We start from the raw sequence: 8496 nt of genomic DNA, 5'->3' as shown, positions 1-8496 counted from the left end.
TTAGATTGCGGCTGCAACTATTATAGCTGGCTCACAGGGCGGGTGTATAAGAATTTCTTTGGGGATCCGGGGCTGTGCAGCGGGAATACAGGATTCCCATAAGGTTTCCTTAGTTCAGGCACACCCAAAAAGTACTGTTTGCTTTGTTCACGGTATGATTTATGTTGGTTTAGTCCACGATATACATTGGCTGGATATATGCAACTCCCCAAGTACGGGATTGAGATCGACCTAACTTCATAAGCACCACGTTCGAATGTATCAATTATTCAGGTAGCAAACTGCGTAGAATTTTCTACAAGGTTCAATCTCTGTGCCGTACTGCATGCTCATTGGTCGAATGAATTTCCTTTGTAGCGCAATTTTTATTATAATTCTGTTGATTGTTTACTATATGATCTATCTTTCAACTGGATGTAGGTCAAGGCTAATTGCAATAGCGGACTAGACTCACATATGCAGCTCTTGCTGAGTTGTACATACTGGTGATGGAGATGGATCTGTAGGGGGATGATGAGATGATGCGGCGTGTGAGAGGGGAACATGAGGAATGGCGAGAGAGATCGGTGAGAGACGCGTCGAGACGGTACAGACGAATGAGAATGACATAGGAGAAGCAAATAACAGAGAGGAGCAGAGAGAATGGAGCGTAGTCACTGATAGAGATGCGAGAGAGAGATGAGAGCAGAGGAGGCGGGCGAGAAGGATGATAGGAGAATTGAGGTGAAGGAGGAGTGAGAGGGACGATGAAGAGTGCGGTGGAGACATTCTAAAGGTGTGTATAAGAGATAGTATTACACCAGTTTTTTTATTTAAAAGCGCATTTACTGCAATGATATTTTTATCTCCAGCGTTGCGGTTCCAGGTCATGCCTGCCCCAATAAATCAGGAAACCAAAATCTGGGAATAGACGACAATGATAGATACCATGGTTGGTGGAATTGTTAGCAGAAAATCAAGGGATGTGTGAGGTAATATATATGCCCGGATGCATACTGCAGATCGGATGTGGAATTCTATACTCAGAGGGCCGATCGCAGACCGCTCTCTTTTCTGTAGAACCCATTCATTACGCTCGCCACAGGAGGGTAACTTTAATGTAATGCTGGTCTCGTGTGTGTGTGTTGTGTGTGTGTGTGTCCAGTTTCGCGCAGCTACGACTCGATCAGCGATCGAGCGGCGAGTCCCAAGCAGCAGGCCAGTAGACGTCAAGCAGCCAACCACAGGCGGAAGCGTCGTGTCAGCAGCAGGAGAGTCAGTCACTGTTACCATCGGTGGCGGAAGGTATGCATCTCTCGGTGAGTGCTCTGTTTCTAGGTATATATTTTGACCCCGATACGGGTCACACCAGTAGCAGTTTCATCACTTGAGTTTAAGGCTATTAGTTGCAATTCGGTAATCTTTGGTAACGCTACAGTAATGCGCTACGGCGGAATAGCAAGGGGAGCAGTTGGCTGGCAAAAAAACAAACCGCGCGGCAATATTCACACACACACCGGCCCGCGCACGCATGACACAGCACCACAACACAACACCCATGCCACAAGCACTTCACGCGCAAACACACAGCACACCCACACACATGCACACCACACACACAGCGCCGCGCCGCATGCCACACACATTGCCTCATGCACACTACGCGCAGACATGCACAACATGCATTCATGCACGCACAACACACATCAACACACACACCACGCGACCGGCCGAACCCTGCACCACGGCATCCAGCCACGCATCCCACACAACTGACATACAAATGTACATACTCACAAAACCGAATCACACCTACACACAACCAGGACAACAGGCAGCACACCGCACAACACGCACGCCGCCACACGCCACAACGGCACAACACGCCACACGCACAAACAAACACACACACACACCACCCACACTCACACACTTCCTCTGTGTCTCTCTAATCCATCTCTCTCCGTCCTCTATCGTCTCTCTCCTCTCTCTCTCCTCTGTCTCTTCTCTCTCTGCTTCTTGTCTCTCTCGTCTACTCATGTCTCTCTTCTCTTGTCTCTACTTCTTCTCTTCATCTCTCTCTTCTCTTTCTCTTCTCATCTCTCCTCTCCTCTCTCTTTCTTTCCTCTCTCTCATCTCTCGTCTTTATCTCTCTTTTCTGCTCTCTCTCTCTTCTCTCTCTCTCTTTCTTTTCTTCTCTCTCTCTCTCTCTCTCTCTCTCTCTCTCTCACTCTCTCCTCTACCTCTCCTCTCTCTCTCTCTTCTTCGGCTCTCTTCTCTCTCTCTCTCTCTCTCATTCTTCTCTCTCTCTTCGACTCCTTCTCTCTCGTCTTGCTCTCCTCTCCTGTCTCTCAATCGCTCTCTCGTATCGGTCAGCTCTCTTCTTTTTGTCTTCTCTCTCGGCTCTTCTCTCTCTATTCTCACGTCTCTCTCGTTCTTTCTCTCTCTCTCTCTCTCTTCTCTCTCCTCTCTCTCTGTTCTTTCTATCTATATCTCTCTCTCTCTGTTCTTTCTTCTATCTTCTCTCTGCTCTTCTTCTTCTCTCCTCCTCTCCTCTGTTGCCTACTCTCGTCTCTCACTCTCTCTTGTCATCTTCTTCTCTCTGCTCTCTTGTCTATCTCTTTGTCTCTCTCTCTTCTTCTCTATGTCTCTCTCCACTTTTCTCCTGGTCCTCTGTCATCTCTCTCTATTCTACTTCGTCTCTCATCTCTCTCTTTCTCTCTCCTCTCTCTCTTCTCCTCTCTCTTCTCTCTCTACTCTCTCTCTCTCTTTTGTCTCTCTCATCTCTCTCTTGTCTCTCTCTACTACCTCTTCTGCGCTCTCTCTCTCTCTGCTCTCTCTTCTCTCTCTCTTCTTCTTTGTCTCGTTCTCTCTTGTTTCTTCTCTCTCTTTCTCATTTCGCTCTTCTTTCTTCTCTCCTAATTTTGTTTCCTTTGTCTGTCTCTCTCTCGCTCTTCGTGTCATGTCTCTCTCTCGCTCTCTCGCTCTTGTCTGTCTCTACTCTTTCTCTCTCTCTCTCTCTCTCTATCTCTCTTTCTCTTCTCTTGTCTCTTCTCTTTCTTCTCTCTCTCTTCTGCTCTTTCTCTCTCTCTCTCCTTGTTTTTCTCTCTCTCTATTCTCTCTCTTCTCTCTCTCTCTCTCTCTCTCTCTGTCTCTCTCTCTCTCGTCTTCTCTCTCTTCTCGTCTCGCTCTCTCTCTCTCTCTCTCTCTCTCTCTCTTCTCTTTCTGTTCTTCTCTCTCTCTTCTCTATGTAGTCTCTCTCTCGTTCTCTCTCTCTCTTGTCTCTCTCTCTAGTTTCTCTCTCTGCTCTCGTTGTCTCTCTCTCTCTCTCGCTCTTCTTCTTTCCTCTCTTCTCTCTCTCTCTCTCTCTACTTCTCTCTCTCTGCTTGTCTCTTCTTTCTTTCTCTTCGCTTCGTCTCTCTTGCTCTCTCTCTCTTCTCTCTCTATCTCTGTTCATCTTCTTGTCTCTTCTCTCTTCTCTCTCTCGTTCTCTTTCTCTTCTTCTCTTGTTCTTCTTCCTCTCTCTCTCTCTCGTCTCTCGTTCTCTCTTCTTCTCTCTCTCTCTTGTCTCTATCTCTCTCGTTCTCTCTCTCTTCTCGTTCTCTCTCGTCTACCTCTCCTCTTCTCTCTCTCTCTTCTTTCTCTCTCTCTGCGATTCTACTCTTCTCTCTTCTCTCTCTCTCTCTCTCTCTACTCTATCTGTCTTTTTCTCTCTTCTCTCTCTTATTTCTCTTCTTCTCTTGTTGCTCTCTCTATTGGCGTCTCTCATCTTGTCTATGCTTCTCTCTCTGCTCTCTTCTCTCTCTCTCTCTACTCTGATCATTTGTCCTCTGTCTAATACTGTCTTTCTTTCACTATCTCCGGTTACCCCGAGCATCGGCTTAGTTGGTTCGATGCGTAATGTGATGTAGAATATCGCAGTTATCACACGATACAAAGTCACACAACGCTAGATGCACGTATTTTCAGACACACATCTTCATAGGTTACGTTAGATCTACATAGCATGTTACCAACTGCGTACGGCAAGTTCAGACAGTTACAAAGATTGTTTAGCGCCATTATGTAATCTAACTACGAAAGTTGTCGGCGTCGGTCATAGTAACGGCACAGTCCGGTAATTCGAGATGCCAATCACTAAAGGCCAGAACATGCGAGTGTCGTGCTCGGCATTAAGCTCACTGGGTAGTTTGTCGTATTTGTTCTTTGCTTATTAAGATAAAATGTGTGTGACTAGAGTCGTACCATCCTCTAAGTGTAGATTGTGGCCGTCGCTTTTTCTGACGGTGGAGGCGATTCATATGAATTTGCTATTCAACGTCGATAGACTGCATTATGATATTTCTCTTCTAAAAATGAAGGTACTGTGATGTCGCTTTCCTTTTTTTTCTTTGTTCAGGGCGGAGATTGGATGGAACCTGGCCTTTAACACATCTACTCGGTTCTGGAATTCAGGAATTCTCACACCATTGGTGTCGAGTGGAACAATTCTGCTTTTATCTCATTCCTAATCTTCTTTGTGTCGTTATCCTCTTCTTCTTTCTTCAGGGCCTTCTAGCGAAACGGCATTGTTTCAGCTGTTTTTGTCAATTTTTAGCTTCATCTGACCTGAGTCAGACTGCAGCTTGTAGCATTCGCTTGATCGTCCGTGCTGTCCCGTCCGTTCGCGTCCGTTCCGTGGTCGTCGCCGGGCGTAAGTTGGGCCAATCTTAGCGCTCGCGTATGGTCACGATTGTCGGGCATGTGGGGGGTTAATTCGAAAACGTGCTTGGGATGTCGAAAGCTGTGTCCGGGGGTCAAGGTCAAGGTCAAGAGGATGTGTAAAATAAGGGGGAAATTCACTTTCTTAACTTAGGGTATAGGTAGGAAATGCAGAATTGCGGCACAAATCTAAACGCTCGACCTAGGTCGTTGATAGTCGGTGTATAGCATCATGGTAGGAAAACGCTATTCACTGTTGCGCGAATTTGGACATTGGGTCACAGGTCCAGGTCGTGGACGCACAGCCGGCAGATTTTATACATTTTCTGAGACATTGGTCTGACGGAGCGATTGGAAAACTTTCTTTTGTTTAAGCCGTGTTGACTAGCATTTTATGGACTTTATCTGAAAGGACATGAATGTCTTCTGGCTTGACATGCGAAGAGTAAGTGTCGGATAACTTTTGACCTCAGAGGAGGGATTAAACATGGTTTGTTTGACTCGTTAAACGAAGGCCTGAAATGCTTTGCTATTTGTGGATGTGACGTACAGTTGCAAACAGTTAACATTGCAAAGGCAAATGTTTGCTTGAACAAGGTTTACGCTCCTTAAATCTATTATTTTCTAAGCAGTCTCTGTATAGACATGGTGCACCTGTGATTGCACACTTGTATATGAACCTGACTGCCTCGTGTGTGTATGGCAAAAACCATGGGGGCAGCCATTACGCATGCACAGGGGGTGAACTGGACTATTCTAATCTATTATTTTCTAATTTATAACCTGGCCCAATGAGGCATGTGTTAACTCAAGTGAGCGAAATTCTCTTGCCTGAATATTCTCCTGCCCTGCCTGCCCGCAATCTGGCCACCAGTTTGAGGTTATCACGCCGAAGGTGTGATCCCATCTATTGATTATTGATGACCTTGCACGCGCCGATCTCGCAGGCAACTGCTTTTTGTATTAGAAGCATCCTTTCACCCGCCCCTCCCCACTATCCCCCCCCACACTACGCTCGCGCTCGACACTTCCATTGATAAATGTTAATATAGCGAAGTCCAAGCTGTTCTTTATTACTGTATACGCGATATATAGCACAGCCCTAGCTTCATAGATTTTTAGATCTGATACTTAGTAGTATCCTAGATTATATGTCTGGCCACGAAGCGGTGGATGGGACGGTGCTCTTCATTCGTTTGCGTGAGTTTAGCTCGAACACCGTTGCGTCAGGTGGAGCGCTGCTCGCCTCTGCGGCACTTGTGTTAAAACGGTGAATGCATGTGCAAAGTATTATTGCTGTGAATTGTATCCTATTGTTGGTATTGATTGTGTCGCTGTGTATTGTTTCTCGATGTTGTTGTATGTATGGTGTGTACTGTTCTCGATGCCTATCTTATTCGAGTGTCAGTGGGCTTAATCGCCTTGAGTGGCTGTAATCGAGGGTCAGCTGCCATGGCTGTATTTTACGTCGTTTGGCACGTCGGAGAATTCGCTTAACAGCGGCAGTCATTGTATAACATCCCTCGCTCGCTCTGCTGCAGTCACGGACCACGCTAGGTGAGCTTCCACTACCTGTCATGTTCCTCCTACATCAAGCCTTAACTACGTAGCCACCACGCGGGGCTGTTGCGCTGTACCGCTACATTGTCATGTGATTACATTTTTTAATTTTGGGCCGCTGTTGAATTATGTAGCGAGTGGCCTAAAATCCTTAATTCATCTTAGCGACAGCTGTAAGCCATGAGATCACCTTCATATAGTGCAAGTATTCTAATGTATAGTACAAGCATTATAACATATAATGCAATAATTCTATCCTATAATGCAAGCAACTCTGATATTGGTGGCATGTTCTACGTTCCTCAGCAGAAGATTCTCAGCATCATCATCAACTTCATCAGCAAAGTCGCGGACACGTACTCACCATTGACACAATAGAAGATCAATCCAGGCCAAGGAAGAGCAGTCAGACTAAGAGTGATCCAAACCCTGCACCTATACTTATTCAATATTGTATCGTTGTGGTCAGTGAGGAGAATTTATAAATGCTTCAAGTATTGTTGGGATCATTGATATTGTTAGGTTTTGTGTATGGTTGTCTGCTCAGACATAAATATGTTGGCGTATTTATTTCTGTAGTGGAGACTTATTCTGATCATTGCGAGTGATTTAAGTTTTGTTTGTTAGTCTGTACTAAAGGTGACGTGTGTGTATAGGAAGGAGAAGCGTGTTTTTATGATGTATTTTTTTGATAAATAACTGCGGTATTCTTAATTTTCTATTCTCAATCCTAAATTACATGTCCTAAATCCTATTTGCGGTCTTGTAGCACGAATTGTTTGTCTATGCTGTGAAGAGTTCATAATATATAGAATGTCGGTTAACATAAAAGCATGACTTGACAGTTTTTTTCATCGCCAATTCACCAGATAATGTGTATGTCCTAACTTGCCTTGTAACCTACTTCTGTGATTCGCGGGTATACGCATGGGAGGGGTTGCACATATAGTAGACAAACCGTACCGAAATTCCAGATAACTAACTCGATTGGATCGCAGTATTGGTAAAGGTAATAAGGGTGAGAAATCCCTTGACACCATTGATATATATAAATATATATATCTCTCTCTCTCCCGTCTCTCGCCTCTTTCTTGTTCCTCTCTCCTCTCCTCTATCTCACGTTTGTGATTATATACTCCTGATATACATATATATCTATATATATACATATATATCAAGAGTCCATAATAGAGACTCCATCATTGAGTTACATATATAAATGTTTGTGATATATATCAACAATGCATGGGCGTATCGGTTACTCTGGTCGACTGCTGGCAGTGAGCGTATAGCCGTGCGAAAATATGCGCCCGATTCACGGGATGACCGGAGGAAAGAGAGTTAGCAGGAGAGATGGACACACCGGCGTTTCCTCTTGTTTACGTACGAGTCAACAAACAACAGGTGGAAACTAACAGTTTCTCACGCGTGCAGCGACGAGGTTAGGGGTGCCCGAACCAACAAGCTAAATGAATAAATATATACACGTAGCGAAAGGGAAAGAGAGCAAGAACAACTGAGTGTATACAGAGGCAAAAATATTCATTAAAGACTATATTCGATTTATTTGCGATTCGTTTCGGTTTCAAACAACCGCTTGCTGTACATAATTCCCACTAGATGGCGCTTGGTCACTACACATCTGCTGCGGCATTCTCGCAGGACGGCCGCACTTTTTAAGTTTAATTTACATGCACAAAACGCAACTTTTACACAAAATACACGGCGTTTGCCTTTTGCGATCGCCACCCGTACCGTCGCCTGGCGCCACCTACGGCCGCCACGCAAGCGCGTACGCCTACGTGCGAGGACGCGTGGAGCCGCCTGTGGCCGGCGTGGCGCCTGAGCGAGTTTTCGAGGGCGTGCGGCGACGTGTGGCGCCATCTGCGGTCGACAAGCAGCGCTGCTGGAGCGAGCGGAGGTCAGCAAGGAAGCGAATGGTGTCCGAGGGTAGAGTCTCCAGCCACCCGTCACTCTTACGCAGGTCAGCGATCTCCTTCCTGAGCCTGCAACAAGAGACGCACGCGTGAAGGTCGTGTGGAGGTCACCTGGAGGACACGGGTAGGTCGGACGATGCAAGGATCTCCTTTCTATTCACATTCGAATAGTTCTCTTTCAGATGCTTGTCACTTCCGATACTCTTTTGTAAAGTCGGTGTTTCCAATATAAAAATAAGTGTACTAGAGGCAAATATTATGGAAAACTTATTAACTTACTAGTGTATAATAATAATCATAATAATAATAATAATAATAA

The sequence above is a fragment of the Priapulus caudatus genome, unplaced genomic scaffold (genome assembly GCF_000485595.1).
Source record: "Priapulus caudatus unplaced genomic scaffold, Priapulus_caudatus-5.0.1 Scaffold2404, whole genome shotgun sequence".
NCBI lineage: Eukaryota > Metazoa > Priapulida > Priapulimorpha > Priapulimorphida > Priapulidae > Priapulus > Priapulus caudatus.
This window is presented reverse-complemented; position numbering follows the sequence as displayed.